The sequence below is a fragment of the Condylostylus longicornis genome, unplaced genomic scaffold (assembly GCF_029603195.1).
Source record: "Condylostylus longicornis isolate FDR11 unplaced genomic scaffold, ASM2960319v2 ptg000135l, whole genome shotgun sequence".
Classification (NCBI taxonomy): domain Eukaryota; kingdom Metazoa; phylum Arthropoda; class Insecta; order Diptera; family Dolichopodidae; genus Condylostylus; species Condylostylus longicornis.
Window position 1 is genome coordinate 14,642,887 of NW_026578103.1, and position 20,954 is coordinate 14,663,840.

General features: G+C 24.0%; 1 protein-coding gene across 2 annotated transcripts in view; it reads right to left on the reverse strand.

Moving 5' to 3' along the window:
* Positions 1 to 20,954, reverse strand: part of LOC129615145 (uncharacterized) — an 85,922-nt gene that overhangs the window by 46,804 nt on the left and 18,164 nt on the right. The gene's annotated exons all lie outside the window — the stretch shown is intronic.

Below are 20,954 nucleotides of genomic sequence, written 5' to 3' on the forward strand. Positions count from 1 at the left end.
TATGGAAATTTTTGAAAACCAGTGCTTGATACTTAAAACCAAATCTGAATAGTTTAGGCCACTCCAGCTCTCATTTTTTTTCTTTAATAATATAAACGCAAACTAATAAAACTTAAATCGACACGAGTTCAATTTCTAATTACAAAATATTATCTATATCTGCACAGCTTTGAAATTCGAAATGATGAGTAACAACATATAGAAATTTGTTTCCACAAAGGAGGAATTTGTTGGAAGCAGCTTTATTAAAATAAATTTTATTTATGTTATTCATAATAAAAAGAATATTCTAAATAAAATGACTTACAATATTGCTTTCCCGAATCCGTATTCGAACTCAAACAAAAACCCGAGCAAAAGCAAGGGTAATCTTCATATATACCGAATTTGAAATTAATATCCTACTGAATATATAAACAAAAAATTGATCCAAAGAAATGTTAGAAAATTTAATACTTTTATGTAAGAAAAATAGTTCAAACATTTTTTAACTATTCTTTTGTGATGGTATCAAAAAAATATTAATAAAATAAATAATATCAAACAGGTGAAAATTTTCAGAACGAAAAAATAAAAAATATGCAAGGGGGAATCAATTTAAAGACAAGGAAAAGAGATAAGAATCTTAATTACATTAAGTTACTCACATATACACGTTATATACACATATACTTAGAAATACATACTTACTATATAAAAAAACTACTTTTAAATTTTAAATACAATAATTAAGAACTTGTAAAGAAGAACGAGGTGAACTTAAAGTTTATCACCATTTACCAATGATAAAAATTATATTAATAACTGGTTATGTTAATTAACTATAAAAAATTCCATAAAAAACCAACATTTTTTTTTATTCATTTTGTAACACTTACAATTTTACATAACTACCATGTAAAAAATAATAATAATTGTATTCCCACTTAAAATTTGAAATAAAATAAAATTTTAATTAAAATATTAAGATTATAGGAAACGTATAATCTCTTCGTTATAATAATTAAATAGATTAAGATGGACAACTGATATAAGTACTTAGATAAAAATTTTACTACTATTTCTCATAATAACCAAAGCACAAAAGTATTATAAGTTATAAACCATAAGTAATGGGTGGTTTTTTAAACATTCGATTTCGAATAAACGTTCAACAAAAAAAAATACAAACACGGGGAAAAACTGCAATTTACTTATAATTTTAATTAAAATGAAAAAAAAAACCATCATTAGCGTTAAACCTTTTGCGAACCCAAAGGATCTAGAGGCAGTCAACTGAGAAGTTCAAAACTTTGAACTCTAATGATTTTAATATTAAGTATTTGAATATGTTATTTAGACAGCAATTTTTCTGTGGTCAAATAGCAAATCAAATTAAAGTGATTTGACATTGACAGCCAAATAATCAAAAACAAAAATACGAAAAATCTAACAACAGAAAAATCACCCTATATATTCTATATAATTGGTATCTGGTCGGTTCCATTATACCGTTACAAATAATTATATGAATATATAGATTTTATCGTACTTATAGGATAGAAAATATAAAATTTATATATAATGACAATCTTATGTCTCATACCTTTACTAACACACATATACATAAAATTAGATATAAATTTATTATTTAGACAGTTTTGTTAACTATGATTGTGATGACTTTTTAAAAATTCCGAACCGACATTTACACATTAATATTTGTTTAATATATACCTTGATGTACCTTGATGTATAGGTACTCATTGTATACGTATGTATGTATGTATGCTATGGAATAGAAAAATTCATAAAATAAATTATTAAAGTTTCACTTAAAAACTATGTAAACGAGAAACTTATATAATTCCATATTATACATACATATATATATATATATATATATATATATATACTTATATATTATATAAGTATGCATACTTAACATTTTATTTTTATATAATTTTATATTACAACCACAAACGCAACATTAAAAACCAATTATGTACATAACTTTCTCCATAATTTCTTGACAAAATATTACAATATTTTATATGACGTCTACTTAGAAAAGTTAAATATATATTTTTTGGTTTTAAATTTTTACTATTAACAGTAGAGTTCGTTTAAAAGCCTCGTTTAAGTTAACACTTAAGGTTATAGAATTTGATTATTTTTACAAATGAAAAGAGATGAAAAGAGATGGTTACGAACCGATAATGTTTTAGTGAATTTAACCTAATAACGTTAGACAAGTTATCAATTTAAGTTTCAGAAAAAATACGTGAATTCAGCGGCACAGTGAATAGAAATGATAACGGGCGTTTTCGTGTTTTAGTTCAGATGTTGAATCTTTAAAGATTCAGAGTTGACAGAGAAATCTGTGATCATATGAAAAAATTTCATAATCTTGAAGCTCTAATTTTAAAAAAAGAGAATATAAAGCCAAAAAACGAAATAGTTGCTTCCAAACCTTCCCCAAAAAATTGACATTTAAAATAAGCAAAAAAAGAATTTTGCAGGAAAATGTTGCTAGTCAAACTTGAGAAACATTTTTTTTCCAGTTAAAAGATCTTATTAACTACTTTAACAATTAATCCAAAAAACAAAATGAAGACATTTGAGATTTCAAAATTATGTTTTCTAAGACTAATTGCTGTGTGAAGCAACAAGCATTTAACCGGACTGTACTGTAATACGCTCGTAGCTATATATCATAGCTATTTATATAATTATTTTATAGATACTTATATTCCAACTAAGTAAATATTTTAAAATATTCTTCTTCTTCTTCTTCTTATTTTATAGTTTTGCTCATCATTTTTTGGTAGCTTCTGATAAAAATTCTTTAATAATGAATTTTATGTTATTTTTTTTCCCCAGAAACTTTTCATTTAAAACTTAAAATGATGACAATAATGTGGTATAATTTTCTGTTTTCTTTTTCTTATTTACTTACAAAATGTTACCTGCAGAATACCTTTATTTCAAAAACATAATTAGTCTTTTTAATTGTATTTTAAGATGTCATAATAGGAACAAATATATAAATAATGTATTTTAAGAGCATTTTCAAAACTTAAAGCAAATAGTATAGAGGAAAATAAAAGAGAGTAAATAAATTAAAAAATAAAAATATTAAAAATGCAAAATAGTGCCTTTTTTGTGATAAAAGACCACTAATAATACTTATTAACAGATAACAAAAAATATTTACGTGTCCATTAAAACTCTATAATTAAGACAAACGGTTCCTGTAATGGCTATTCGTCCTATTTACTTAAAATATTTGTAAGCACATTAAAACAATAAAAATACATATAAAAATACAGTACGGATATAAGTATTATGTGTTATCGTTTTAGAAATTTTCTTAATTCAATAGCAACAAATACGAAAGTCAACAATTAGAACAAAATTCTGCCTCTACCAAAGAGACGTTTTACGTTTCTATATGTTTTCATCTTGATAGTTTAATTTCCATAATGAGCAGTTCAGTTTTTGTCTTTTGTTATGTATTATCTGTCGCTTGTATACAAATTTATTGGTCACAATTAATGGGAAATGAGAATAGTTAAGCTTATTGAACCCAATATTGGGCAAAAAAAAAATAATAAAGGAGGAGCTGGTAGTTAAAATGAGAGCAGCTTTTAAAGCAAAAATGCCCAATTTGGTTTTGGTGTACCTATACCCTATTCAAAACTTTTTTCTTCTTAAAAAACTAATATTATAACTAGTACACTGCAAAAGCACAAAATCTTAATTACTCTCGCAACCGGATTTTGATATATAAATATAAATTACAAAATAAATATTTTATTAAATTTTAATTACAGTACTGATGTTTTGTTCATAATTTTAAACTATTTTCCAACTCACGAAAATATAAAAAAGAACGTATACACAATGGAAGCTAAGTCGATGTGTAATTAATATACAATCGGACCTGTATATAAGCAAATCACATAAAATCATCAAGTATAACTATAACGTTTATAACAGTTATAAGTAATACAACTACTACGCATATTTCATAAACGGTCTGTTAATTAATTAAAATGAGACATTTGTCACTTTCATAAGCCTATTCGAATTTAATTGCATACTGTCAACATTATTATTAATAAATTTTTAACATTTTAATGAATTCTAGTTTGTATGTTCTTATACACGAACTATTTTATTTTAATAATGACTTTTACATACACAAATTTTGCTAATTAATTTTTAAATATGTATTGTAATACTGTTATATGTGCACATATATTTATCTACTGCGTACTTGTGCATCTAAACAATTAACATTTTGTTAATTAAGCACCATATTTACCTGTATGCAGTTATACATACATACCAATGTATTTTATTGAATTGAGATAAACTATATTTCAAAACCAATGTAGGCATAACATATGTACACGTACATATATTTTTAAATAGAAAATTAAACCAATATAGTTTCAATTTAATAATGATAAATGATAAAAAAAAATTAACTAATTTCTGTCACTATCGATAACAGCATCCCCAATCTTACTAAATATAATATGCATTTCTATATTTATTTCTACATTTATGTTGGGCATAAAAAATGAGTAAAATATATTAACATTCCCAGACATAATTTGTTTGTTTTGTATGTTATTATCTCAGCATGGTAAATGATGCTCAGTGTTCTTTTTTGTTTATACATATATATACATATATACATGTTTACATTTATTTGCCCTTATTAGTCACTAAAGAAAATTATCCATTAGTCACTAATAATTTAAAAAAAATTCTTTTTCAAGAAGTCACTATAATACAAGAACCATATTTTTTTATAGCTGTATACTTTTATTGTTATTAACTATATGGTTAGATGTATGTCCAAATATAAAAACGAAATGATTTTAAGTAATAAAGAAGGTGATTTAAGCTGGCCATTTGTTTACATGTAAAAAACAAAAACTGGACATAAAGGTCCCTATATTACACATAAACCGCAATGTTTCAACAAATGATATTGTCAAAATTTTTGCTTTTTAAATTATAGTTCTTCAAAACACTATTCCATCTGGTTGTTAAATTTAGTGTAAACAGAACTTACTAACGCAGGCCTTGAGATATGCTTAAGAAATATTTGCTAACTTAAGTTTCGGGATATAGAACTACACTGCATTAAAACCAAACACGACAAAGTCAAATTAAACGTAAATGTCAAATTAAATGTCATGATAATGTCAAATTAAAAATAAGTATCCAGCTAAAGCAAAATATATATTTTTTTATGTAGCAGAACTTTTGAAAAATCGCAAACTAAAGAGGACTCCTTTTTGCAGTATAGTTCAATAAAAGCAGGCTGGAATGCAGTAATAACCGTTGTCAGCCCATTTCAAGTTGCAACTTCTATATATTTTAAAAGTCTACTTTAATGTTTTTAGAAGTTTTAGGCATTTAGTATTAAATTTGTTTGGAATTAATTTCAGAAAAGTTAACAACTAATTTTAGACGTATGAAAGTTTATATAAAGTTTAAGTAGAGCTTTTTTAAGAAAAAAACTTTCAAATACATAAGATTTATTAAAGAAGATATCGAATATATTTTAGCACGCAAAATTAAGGACGTGTCTGAGGAAAAGAGGACAGATGGCTACTTTAGTACATCCACAATAATATTCGTATTTATATGTGAAAAATTTTATATATGGACTTACATTATACATAAAAAATTATGGCACACATTAAATATATGTACATTCTTATACACATTAATAACTTCAACGTTTAGGCATAAATATCTTTAATTAATTTAATAAATTATGTTATATACATATATAGGAGTGGTTTATATTGTATAAAATGTAATATATACTTTGTATATATATATACTAATTATATATCGCATTTTCATTTAAATAACATTTTATTAATTTACAACAACACGCCTATATTTATACCTTAAATAATTATAGTGTTTATGACTATGCGATATTTTGGTTAAAAATGTACAAGAAAGCAATAATAATAAAAAATTACTACATATATAAGTACATATATAAGTATACACATACATACATATAAATACATAAATATGTATCCTTTCTTAATTCAGGAAAAGGACATTAGAAAATAAATTTTAATAAAAAATTTAATTTTTTCCAAACAAACAAATTTCCTTTTTATTCTAAAATTATAATTGGTTTCTGAAAATTTTATGAAATATAATAGAAATAGCTACATACATACATGAATTTTCTTTTAAATTTGGAAAAATTTAAAAATTATGAATTTACGTTTTTTAAATTTATACTTATAAAATGTTGAACAGTTGACATGTTCTTAACGTTTAAAGAAAAATATGTTAAATGTGCTATTTTAACCTGTTCATTAATTCATCTGTGTCTGTCTGTCTATTTAATCATCATATATTTTATGAGTAACGCGAATATTACCTTAATATTTTATCAAATTTTATTACAAGTACTCGTAACTTGTACAATTTACCAGTATGTACGTAATAAAATATTCCATCGTCACTCAGTTTAATAGACTCCTCCCTACATGTATTTTTCCTCGATATTTTCAAATATTCTGTATTGTGATAGGTATAAAATATGCGGTGTTCATTTTTTCATTAAGTTGTGACACATTTTTTTTTTTTTCATTTTTAATAATAAAATATTTAAATATTCTTTAGAATTTTGTTTTTTCTCAGCGTTTTTCTCCTTCATGGATCTGTACTTTAAGACAAGGATGTTAGAAACCCATTTTAATAACCTAAAAAATATTACATGCATATTTGTTATTTTGAGAACCAACCATAAAAAATATACTTATATTTTAAAGCAGAAGCCTTTAAATTACGACTTGCGTGCCTACTCCAAACTGTTGTATGTAACTAGACTGACTGCTGATTATGCTGAGTGTGGGATTGTGAGATAATTATTGATTACCGTTATTGTCACTGATACAAGTTCAATTTTCAAATCGTTGCGCACACATCTAAGTAACTAAACTGTTGCGTTAATTAAAAACGAATGCGTTAACTAAAAATTGCATTCAGTTTATAAGAAAATTAGAAAACTGTTTCATTGCATGCAATCATACAGTTGCATGTGATTACTATAAAACGAGAAATTTTATTTTATGATAAATATACACCTGATAATAATTTGTTTTCTAAATATTTTCCAGAAATTATGCCGAATGGCAACAAAAATCGAATGATTTTAACTTTAGAAATTCACTAAAATAATCAGTATGCTCCTAAAATTGCAACATTTGGTAGACAACAGCCCTGTATTACTCGTAAAAGTTCCAAAGAATGTTATTTTAACCGGCAATAACACTAATTCATCAGCACAATGTTATTAATCATAACTTTTCAAAAATTTGATATTATTTATTTTATTTTCATCAAAAAAGTACGAATAATATTTTATATAAGATTATTACCGCATGTCTTCTGCTTTAAAAAGTCATATTGCATATCATATTTGTGATGAATATTATAAAAGAAAAATGGGGGAATGCTACAATAGAAGAAAATAATAAGAAAAAAAAAATGGAAAATTGTGGAAAGCTCTTTATATAATATGCAGAAATGAAAACAAAAAGGAGCAAAGAAAAGGACAAATTTTATTTTAGACAAATTATTAAAAGTACATCATATAGTAAATATGTATGTGCACATTTGTGTTCTATAAAAATCCTGACAAGATTCTTGAAAAAAAATCCATAACTATAAATTACAAAAGAAATTCTGGTAGCATTATAAACAGTATTAAAGTTAATAACAAAATTGATAATACAAAAAAAAATACTTGGGTTTCACGTTGTTATTTAAGATATTCATTTGTTTCTGCACTTCGGAAAAATCATAAATATGTTGACACCATTTTCAAAACTTGAAATGCTACTTTCAACATTTATGGGAATAAATATTTTAAGAATGTTTTTCATTCCTTATTATTCTCCTAAAGAACATACGGCTTCAACTTTCTCTGTTTTATGCTAGTCTCTTCATTTCTGCCCATGTTTTATTAATTAGCTCTAATAATTATTATTTCTACACACTTCTAAAAATAAAATATTTTAGAGATAGCTCAGTCGAAAGAACTTTTGCCAAACAAAAATGATTCTTAAAGTGATTGATTCCAATTTGAAAAGAAAAGTCATTATTAAATTTTTTATTAAATAGGAATACCGATATAAAGTTTACGGCAATTTCATCTTCTAAATACAAAATTTCATTGAAAATTTCATCAGCCAATATCTTTCCCTAAATTCGACTTTGATTTGATTACACTCTTCCAAGTACGAGGAATGTATCAATTGGATTTTTTTGTAGGTTTTTTGGAGTACTACTAGTTGCCAAAAGACCTACAAAACGAGGAGTTGTGGATTTTTTATATAATTTTTCTCTAAAAAATTTATCGCCGGCTTTCATTTTTAAGCTGCTTAAATTAAAAGTGAAAATTTTCTGGACTTTCTACTTATTCCAACAAAAAAGAAAAAACCTTAAGATAATTATAATTCCTTCAATCATGTATCCAATGTATGTAGTGTTAGAGAGAGTACAAGTTTTAATTAAACTTTAAAAATTATTTCTCTTGTATTTAATTTCTATTAATGTTGTTTCTTTAAGTCATGATTAATAAGTCAACTTGAAAAATTTTGAGATGAAACTTTAAAAGAAAAACTTGTAATCCTAAATTTACCATTTACAGAGGCAATAAATTTTGTATTGAAAAATTTATATTCATAGATTGTTGAATAAAACAGTTGACATTGGACACAATATTCTTTGTTTATAAAATACAACCTTAAACCGCCATAAAGTCGATAATTCTTAAAAGCTAAAATATGTAAATTTTTAATGTAATTTTTTAAACAAATGGTTCGGTCAGTTTTTATAACATTACTTTTCTTGTTAGTTCGTCTAATATAATGTAAATAGTGTTGACATTAACATATTTCTTCTCTGTGCTTGTATTTTTGAAATATATTATATTATAATATGTAAATTTGTAAAACTCAAGTATATTATTGATATAGATTCCATCATTGGCACGACATAAATTAAAATGAAACAAAAACTGATACGGTCAGCACATGATCGATCAGTTAATATTTTTCCCGCACGATATTTACATAATATTGAAAAATCTATACTAAATGAATTGCACAAAAGATTAAAAATTTTTTGTTCAAATTTATTTCAAATATTTCTAAAAACGTGAAGCTGATCCTTCAACGGAAGTGCAGTTTTTATAAACGGTTTATTCCTGAAAGCTTATTAAATATTGTTAACTTGTAACAAAATGAAATTGAATTATGTATGAAATTAGAAAAGAGTTGCTGAATGATTGCTGTAGATAACGGCAAAATTATTTCTCTTTATTAAAACCATAATTCCTAATTGCTTTATGGCCCAATCTATCCCAAAATTTTACTCACCACTTCAAATTTACGGATTTTATTCATACATACATAAATGAAAATCAGTTCAGCCGAAAAGTGCAGTGGAAAAATACATTTTAACATTTAATTTTTAGTTCGATCACAATGCCTCCTTTTAATTATAAACCATTCAGTCTTTGAAAAAGGCAATATTCAAAATCAATGTAAAAAAAAATTTTTCATGTTTAATATTAAACTAATTTTTGTTTTCTTTAATACTGAAAAAACACGCTCAACAGAAAATAAAAAACCGATGACTCATATAGTACATAACGTATATTATATACCTACATACATACTTAATAAATTTCATATGAGTCAATTTTCTTCAATTTGAATACAAATTCCAATATAAATTAATTCAATATAATATCTTAAATTAGCGTGTAACTATGTTCATATACCTATATTATCATAAACAACATCGCAACCTTATCTACTTATAGATACATGACATATCGACGAATATTTTGAATAACTGTATTATAAATTATGTAGGCTCATGCTAAAGATATATATAAAGATATAGTTTAATATAATATTGGAATAAGAATTTTATTATTAAAAATTTGACTTCCTTGACTTTGAATTATAAATTTTCTGTATGAAATTGCAAAAAAAGAACAGAGAATAAAAAATTAATTGTGTTGGTTTCCGATAGTTTTGAGTAAATGCTTACTGTATAGATATTAATAAGGTTTGTATGTATGTATTTATGTTGGTGATTGTAGTATTTAAATGAAATTATTGAATAAAAAAATTTTCGAAATTTTGGTTAATGAAAGAATTAATATACATGTAAACAAGTACATATAATTATATACAATGTACCTACAGAATTACTGTACAACTATGCGGTATAAAAGGTTTACACAAAAAATTTAATTATCTTATAAAATTAGTTCAAAAGTCCTTGTTCGAAAATAAATTTGAAAAAATTGCTTATGCAAGCTACTTGTTTTTAGATTTGAATATTAGTTGAGTTTTTTAAAACTAGCATAACAATAAAGCTTTTTAGGCGAGGCTACCGCATTTTTGTTTTTTTTTTTGGCACAAAGAAACACTGAGTCGAGGATACTTGCAATTTTTGAAGTTTCTTGTAAGAAGCCGTCGAAATTCCTTAAATGTTAAATTTATATTTTCAGTTGCAGAATAGTATTGCGTAATTATTATACTGAATAAGTACGCAAATCTGATAATGTTAAATTTATGTAAATTTTCTATGAAATAATAACACAAAATTCAACAAACAGACTCACATTAATAAGGAAGATGAGACCTTATCATAATTTTGTACACACTTACACATTATGTATAAAACTTTTACTGTATATTTTGTTATTTACAAAAATTTCTCGAGTAAAAAGAAATATGTTTAAAATGCACTACCCCTGCCAGGATTTATTTTAATCCGTAATTTTTTACTAGCCAACTGTTTTAATATTAAATTTCATATTATTTTTCAAATTTCATTTACAGATTTCCTAAGTAACAGCAGTGGTCAGGGGTAGTACATACTATGAAGCTAAGGAATCCTTTATAGTATAAAAACAAAAAAAAATTAATTTTAGAAAATATCTATGAGTACACTTATACTCTGAAATAAAATATTTTTTTTAATCTTTAGATATTGGCTTGCTGATTTTTTTTTTACCAAAATAATAGATTGAAATTGTTTCAAAAAAAATTACTACTTTTGCACTTAATACGCCAAAGAAAAAAAATTTTTTAAGCATTATTATATAATGTGAAAATTCAATTACCCAATTCTAAAATTATTTTTTGGTATTGTGTAAAAAAAAACCCTTTAATATTAACTGGAAAAAAAACTATTTACCTACCTACAATGAATTTTAACCGCACCAAATTTATACCAATATTTTATTAAGTAAGGGGTAGTACTACTTACAATATTTATTTGTAAGGGGTACACACTTACCCTTTTTTTATTCATTTTATTATTGCCGTTGTATTTCAATTATTCAACAACAAAAAAATTCATACTTCTTTTTTATTGTGACCTATACCTACTCTAAAAAATATGTCTTTATATCCCATAAACCAACATTTTTTAAATCATAGAATCTTTAACTATAATATGCGAAAGATAAGAAGGGAGATATTATGTATGTATAAAACACCCTTCATCTAAAAATTTGTGTACCTATGTCACTTTAATATTGCTTATACTATAACCAAATTAAATATTTGAATAGTAATTTCAATACTTATTACAATATTTACCACGGTATTCTTAGTCTTGTAACATACTTACATACAGGCTTGTTCAAATATCATGTTTTTGAAAATTCGAGTATTCAAAAGAAATGAATAATTAACTTCGCATATTATATATATAAAGAACCTATTAAATAATATTAACTTACATAATACTTAATAAAATTAAAATTTTTTCACACATTTCAACAATATTACTGTTATATATAATGATGTTGTTCAAGAGCCGTTTCGAATTTCATTTGATATAGGGGTTGAATAGGTACAATCACTATATATATATATATATGCATGTATAAGCTAATATACACAATTACGCTTGAATGGAAAACGAAACTCTTTGAAATTTTCAATTAATTGTATGTTTTTATATGGGTACAGGTATAAAATAAATTATCATATCAATAGAAAAAGGTGATTAAAATAATTATGATTTTCACCTATATGTCTTTATTTAGTTCTCATAAATTCTTATATTATAAATTACTCTTATACATTCTTCCGATTTTATTAAATGTAAAGTGATATTTTAGATACCTAAGTCAATGTTTTCGAAAAAAAAAACTAAAATTCAAATTATGATTAGCATTTAATAAAAAACGTCAAATGAGATACGAGCCTATGGTTTGTTATTCAGCACATTTCCTTTAGAACAATTTGATATCATCTCCAAACAAGTACCTAATATCAAATTAAAATCACATTATTTGAAATTAATGAAATAAATTGACATTATGTATTTTCTTATTTCTATTGCATATACCTTAGAGGATAATAAAAAAGTTATGTACAAATACAATTTGAAGGTCTTAAAAAATTAAAGCTTGTGTCCTTGGTAATATTTTAATTAGAGTTCGAGAGTTTGTTTTTAATTTAGAGTTTGTTTTTAATAGTTCGGAAAGGTAAGGATGAAGAAAAAAATTTTTTTTTCAAAAACAAAAATAATTTTATTAAAACCTTTTTTTTGCGACTTGCCGTGTATTAAAAAATTGTAGGCGAAAATTAAAGAAAAAAAAATATTGATTCAACATAGTTAACCATTAAAGATTGTAATTTCTTCACAACATAGACGAAGAATTTAATATCTTACCTTAAAAACCGCAAGAATTTTATCCACAGATGCATGAACAGACAATACAAGAATTTAGTATAAGCATATTTTGCCAAAGAATTTAATTTTCCATAAAGCAGTTGGTAATAAAATTTTTCCTTAATTTTAATGCTAATTCAATTCTGGAATTTCTAAATTTCAATTTTAAAATTGCAAAAGGAAAAAAAAATTATCTATCTTCAACGAAACTTTTATACATGACAGTTTATTTTTGTTTTAATTTTTTCTTTTGTTTTTAAACTTTACATCACTCCTGCAATTTTGCAATTCCAAAAACATAAAAAAAACGCCTAAAAACATCATCCGTAGTATCTATACCTACATTATCCTTTTCTATTACATTTCTTTCAAATATTTCTATTTCCTATTCACCATTCATACAATAATAAGCATATAATTCCTTTTCACATTGTAATATAATACATATTTTTTAGTCCTAGAGCAATCAATATATGTATGTATGTATGTACATAAAAACCACTCGTTTTTCTAAATTGCTTTTAAAATATATATAAAAAGTCAACCATGTCCACCATTTTTTTATTTGATCCTTTTCTTTCTATTCTTCTATTTTATAATAAAAAGCGAGCAGAAAAAATTAAAAAGAGAAATTTTCTCAAGGGCATAATAAAGTACAATTTTTATTTTATGTCTAAATTACCATATCATAATTGATATAATGCCCATATTTTGAACAGAAGGAAAACTGTCAGCATCAAAAGAAACCAAATATGCACATGGAAAAGAGAGAAAAATAGGAAGAAAAACAAAATTTAACCAAATAATGTTTTTTATATACATAGAAATAGTATGAAAAGGGTACGTACCTTACACGTTACCCCATTAACCGCTTTATATAAGGTTTTGAAACAAATTAACGCTTTGTTTTTTATGCGTTCCCTTTTTATACCTTTACCACCTTTTTTTTTTTACTCTTTACTGATCAATTTTTTGAATTTTTGAAATGAATTTTTAAAATATATTATATCTGATATGATTTTGGCATATGTGTTTAAGGTGAGAATGAAAAACCAATAAATCCAATTTTGACAAAGTGTGAGATAATTGCTTTGAAAATTCCAACAAAATTTTGTTATAATCGTCCTTCTGAGGTGATTAATTTTTGACAAAAAATTAAATTTAAAACATGGCAATTTTTTCTTTTCAATATTAAAGTGGAAACAGCGTAATTTAATTGGATTAATTTTGTTCTACCTGTTTTATTGATTTTGATTATCAGTTTAATATAAATGAAATGTGAGGTTTAAATGTTAAATTTAAAAAATAAATTCAGTCGAAATACAAATAAATCGATTTCTCTTAAAGTTTGTTTAAAGTGCAGAATGCTCTAACTTCTAACAAGTTCTCCGAAGTCAAATATTAAAAACTATAGGCTAATAAGTAAATTCAAATTTATTACTTTTCTCCAATAAATCTAGAAACTTAAAATCATAAATTTTATTTTAATTAGTACGTCTATATGTCAAATGCATTTTAAGTATTTTTTTTCAATTCCCGCAAATTTATTAAAAATGGAATTATTTGATTTTAGTTTTCTATTCTCAAATAAAGAATAAAATTATTTTTCTTATTTCGTTATTATTAATAATTTTTTGTCAAATATGTTCTATGATTACATAATAACTACAAACATATACATGTTTACATACTCATACATAATATTTTATTCATAACGGTGTACACGCGTATATGCTATTCTTAAATTTTATCTGCTTTTTTGTGTTTTTATAAAAAAAAAAAAAATTACCTAAAGGTACACTTTTATGATTTTATGATTTTTTCATTTTTTTTTTCTGATCAGGGGTTATCTTTTCCCTTTAGAAATAATATTCACATATTATATTAGTAGCACCCATTCTTAATAAATGGGTATTTTATTTTATTTTTTTTATAAATGAGTTTTTTTCCTTTTTGCATAAATTTCCTGAATATTTTGTCCTCGTCCTCCTTTTTGTTACATACTCGATAACATACTTAAACGCATTCCTTTCCTTTACATATTTTCATTTTTTGATGTATAATGTATGTAATATAATAATAGCTATATATATATATACGATTTTTGTATATGTTAATGATTTATTAACTTATTAGATTTGATCCTAGTTATTAGGTTGCCATTTGTGTCCGCTTATTTGCTTGGTATAAAATAATAATAATATAAGTGCAATACAATATTTATATTTCTGCACACACATAATTATAATATTTATTCAAGAGGGATTTTCTCCCTTCTTTAACAATTTTCTATACTATTATGAGTAATAACATATTTTTAATCCTCCATTGTATATTGTTCGAGTTTTAATTTTAATTTTTTTTTTATTATAGCGTTGAAACACTTATCCTGATTTTAAATCATTTCTTTTTTTTTTTTAATTTTCTACACATTTTTTTTATTCTATTATAGTGATATAAAATTGTACAGCATGCAACATTTTTAATAAAACTATTCAAAAGTAACAATATGAGATATATAGTATAATGCTAAAAGAAAGAAAGGTATGTACCTACAAAGGGTACTCCATAGTTATAAGAGTATCATTATACGGCACAGTTTTAGAAAGTGTTTAAAATAAAAATTCATGTGTTCAAGGTTAATTAAAATTATTGAACCCGAAGGTTCCTCGATTTGAGCTGGAATTGAATTTGAAATTTGAGTCGATGTCGAAACCAGAGTAATATTCAGAGTATGTCGCAGTCAGAATTAGAATACAAGTGAGAGTAAAAGTTAAAATCAGATTTAGAGTTAAAATCAGAATAAGAGTAAGAGTCAGAAACAGAATTAGAATCAGAATCAGAGACAGATTTAGAATCGAGATCAAAATCATAGAGTAAAAGCCAGAGTCAGATTCAAAGTTAGAGTCGAAGTCAGAGTTCAACTTGGAGTCAGAATTGTTCTTAATAAACAAAGTTTCTTTACTTCTGCAATGGCATTTTAAAATATTTATTTTTTATAATTTGTATTATACAATCGCGTGAATTATTGTTGTCAGTTTTAGAAATTTCAAGATTATAAATATAACACAACAAATCTTAACACTTATTAAATAATTTTACCTGCCCTACTAAAATATTTTTATAAAATCTCACTAATTATTTTAAATTTAAAAATAAAAAAATTTTTCACATACTTTTGCACATCCCTTTGCTTTTTTCCATGTTGATTATATTAAGGAAAGAAAAAAAAAATTTACAATAAATTAGGAAATAGAAGGCTCATAATTTATAATGAAAAGAAAAAAATAAAAAATAAATGAAAAGGGATTGGCACTTTTTCTATTAGAAAATAAAAAAAATTTTTTTTTCTATTTCTTTGTTCTTTATCTTGAATTTTACACTTTATTTAGCTGCAATAATATCCTGTTTTTTTGAAAGTGCATACCTAATTTACTTATTTCATTTCCCAAAAAGGATATTAAGTAATAATATAATTTTAAATTATTCAATATCCTTATATTTATCGATTTTACTTACTGGTATTGTATGATGAATCTCTGTATATCTATATACGTATAATTTATCACAAGTATAGATGTTTTTTTGTCAACAGGCTTGGGAATTTTATGAAGTGATAAGAATATTCATTATTCAATTTATAATAAATAAAATACAATAATTGTAAATATGGATGAAAACTATCTGAAAATTTCGTTCGATAAAGATTATAATTAATTATAAAAATTATTTTATATGTAAGTAATATGGTAATAGTGTTTTAAGAACTATTCAAAATTTATTTAAAACCGTAAGACATAACAATGAACTTTTGACAAGACTGCTTTGATCTTATCTATTTACTCGTCTGCGGTCACAATATCCGAAATTTTAAAAACAATGTAAATTTTGAAGAATATTATACAAATTAAGTAAATAATGAAGTTTCGTACAAGGCATAGTGCGCTGAGTTATTTTTAATATGAGGCATTTGCGATTGTATAGTTTTCCTGGTTCTGAGTACTATATTTGAAATTTATTTGATATCATACGACTTCATTTTGAAAATTTCGTAAAACAATACTTCAACATTTTTGATATAGTTTGTAGATTTGCTGACTCTTACATAATAATAAGGAAAACATAAAATAATACAGTAATCCAGAATACAAAATGCTCAATATTCAGTAATTTTTTCAGCAGTAATAATATGCAATGTTTTTTGCTGTTATCAAATTCTATTTGAATATGAAATTGAATATAATTCGAATTTCAAAAATAATTGGTTTATGTTTTTAATTTTTACTCATTTTATCTTATGCAAATTTTAGTTTTTTTCAAAGGCAAAGAAAATTCTTAATCCAATTCTGTATTAAAATATTTTATACTATATACGATATGTATATGTATGTACATGTGTACGTATAGATTAAGCATATCCCGCTGGGCACCTTTTTAAGTTATTAAATTACCTTTTCTTAAAATTTCTTTTCAAATTAATTTCTTTACACATATTTTTATTAAAACGCTTTGATATATAGACAATTTTTATGTATGTATATATGAGTGTATGTGTACGTTATTAAAAAAAAAAAAATTGGCGATTCAAAAAATTATTCCCCCTTTTCTTTCCATTTAAAAAATTTCAAATTTCACACTTTTAAAAAGGAAGTGAAGTAAATATAATGAAATTTAAATTGTAATTTAAAAATTTTTGAAAACATGCTTCAATAGTAAAAAAACGTAAATTAAGTGTAAAAAAAAAAACGAAGAAAAAAAAAAGAAAAAATATAATCACATTTAGCAACTGGTTGGTTAGAAAAACCCAAAAATCTAATAGTTTTTTTCAAATTTAAAAAAATATTGAACAAAAATGAATTGTACATATTAAATTCAATATTTTATAAAATTAAATAAATAAATTTTTAAGACTTCAATATAAAATTTAATAAAATTTAAAATCGTGTACGAAGAGCATATTTCAATATGCATATACTACATATCCATATATACTATATATGTATATACATATGCACCAATATATCATTTTGTATTTATATTTTAGTAATATATTGGAAAGAAAAGTCACCAACCTGGAAGAATATTGAAATCAGCATGATTCATAAATAATAATAAGAGATCCATGAATGGTTTTCCACATACAGATATATTGAAAAGTGCGCTGGTAACGTACGTGATACGTGGTACGTGAATTTATAACCCAGTATTGTAAATAAAAAGTCGTTATTAAAATAAATTATTTTTTTTTTTTTAGCCATAAAAATCAAATGCGGATTCATTTCATTATCTACTAAATGCATACTTATACAAGTGTATTGGATAATTGAATTTTTATTTAATATTAATACTTTTTAAAATTAATTTCTTTAACAATATTATATAAGTACTTACTTAACATAATTAATTATTCCTCATTTCAAACTTTTTTCATAATCCCAAGATGCACTATAGAAATTTATAGTGAAACACATAATTCAGATCAGAAATTGGTTAAGAAATTTAATTTAAATACAAAATTTTCAATTGAGTTCAATAATAGTGAATTATATCGGATTTCTAAGACTCTAATGTTTTATATACATTTGTAAGGTAACAAGCAAATTGCATCCACATATTAAATATGCTAACGAAAATAAACATATCAGGAACATCAAGGACCCAACTTATCGAAAAGACGTAAGTTTTGATATATTGCATATAATTTTGTTATACAGACCAAAAAAAAAAAAAACGTGTTCATATTACTCAAATTTAGGCTGTCAGGTTGTTATATATACATATATATTTCGAGATCGTATTGATGTGTCTCGACTCTTCATATAAAATGAATGACAATTCACAACGTTAGTTTTAGTTAAACATTTTTTTCTGAATTTGTATTTTTATTGTAAGTGTTCGTTTGGTACCCCACTTAAATCGTCGTGAAATAAAAACAAAAATTGATGAAAAAGTTTTGTCAAAATTACTTTCTTTATCTATCAGAAACAAACAGTATTTTCAATTAAAATTCGAGAAAAATAGTATGATTCGGATTAAGAATACTGTTAAAATATTTCAATTGACATACCATTATCTGCTTATGTCGCCACCTACATTACATATACCTATTTTACTATGTATATATATACAATAATTTATAATATATGTAAGTATGTACATATAATATTTACATTCACTTTAATAGAAAAAAAATATCAAAAATTATTTAATATTAAAACGAATATGATTGTATCATAAAAATGATTTTCTATTAAATTAAAAGTACAAATCAAATATTAAAATACTAACAAATATATATGAACAATTAAAATGCAATTAAATAAGAAAAAAAAATATTAGATGCATAAAATATAAATGACAATTTTTCGAAAAATGAATTCATCAACAAAAATACATATACACTCTTCATATGCATGTATATAGATAGTTAACACCCATGTCAATTATACATTTACTTATACATACATATATGAAAGTAAAATTTAATTTTAAAATAAAACTTTCACAAAATAATAAAGGAAATATAATATTAAATTAATTGTTATGTACTTATAGCCGGAAAAAAAATATTTATACTTTATTGTCATGAAAATACAAAAAAAATATCTTACTTATGTATGTACATACATACATATAGTTAAATTTAGTTATCAAGTTACTTAATTAATTAAGAAATACGTTAGATAATAAAAAACATCCTATTCAAATTTTTATATAATTTTCACTTCATATGTGTACACATTTTACACATGCATGTATGTATGTACATTTACAATTTTACGCTATAAAGAGGCTTCTTTTTAAATTAAATCGAAATATGTATAAGTATGCATGAATTTTGTGAAAAAAATATTTATTTTATCAAAAAAACAAAAGGTTTCATTTCACCCACACTCTATGGAATTTTCATTTATGAACATCATTTTTCCATTACATTATAATTTCTATCTGTTTGTTTCTGTTATTTTTTTTTTAGATTTTATTATTGTTGTCATCATTGTTAGTGTAACTAACCGTTAGAAAAGCTTTACATTTTCATATTTTAACGCCGAAACAAATCTCAGAGGATTATTTAATATAGGAACAATATCCATACAAATATAAAAGAGAACAACATAATGTAAGTAAAATAGACAACATACAAACATACTCGGATATGTAAATACATAAAATATAAAATATGAATAGAATCACATAAAAAATACAAAAAAAAAATACAAGCAAAATTCGTTCTCATGTCCATCTTCCTTTTTATAAAGACATTTCCTATTTTACTATATTTTGTAACGGTACATTATAATTTATATTGTATATGAGTGTACTTTTAACATTTTATACACCAAAAAAAACAACCGCCCCTTATATCCTTATATAATTGTCCATAAAAACTCGGTGAAATATTATCAAAAAAAAAAAAAAATAGCAAAGACATGTAGAGTAACCCAACACAAAAAATGAATTTTGAAATAAAATGTGTTTTTTTTTTCTTTTTTTTTTTGGTAAAATAAAAATTGGCTAACTTGATGGTTTCATATATCACCACCATTCACCATGTCAGTTTAGATACTCTACTTTACTTTTATGTATAATATGCTAAATATAATATATTTCGTGACTGCTCCCTAAACAAGAGACAAAATATTATAGACGTGCAACTAAAATAACTGTATATCATTTTTTTTTTTCTAGTTTTTCACTTTTGTTTTTCTATTTCATTTTGGTTTTGCTATTTTTTTTTTGTTTTTGAAAAGAGATTAAAATAACACCTGAGCACGCATATCACAATAATACTAAAATATAGTTTAGATTATCTTTGCTATATGCCGAATGTATAGTATACATTCTCACAGGGACGGAACTTAATAATTAAGAACTCTATAGAAACGTATTTATGTATGTATATATATATGAAATATTTATTTCGTATTATACAGTCGGGAATAAAATTTTTGAATTAACAGCCTATTGTTTATCTCGCTTTTTTACTCACTTTTTATTCACTTTCACTAGAATTCTATCAGAATTCACATTAATCAGAATTCTCAGTATTTTCTAATGGATATTTCACTTTTCCAATAATATTAGTCAATTTTTCAATTGGATTTTTGCATTTTTTCTGAAATTATCTACTGAACGTCTCACTTTCAAAAACAAAATCAATAGATTTTGTATACAGTTTAGAACAAATCGAGATAAGCAAT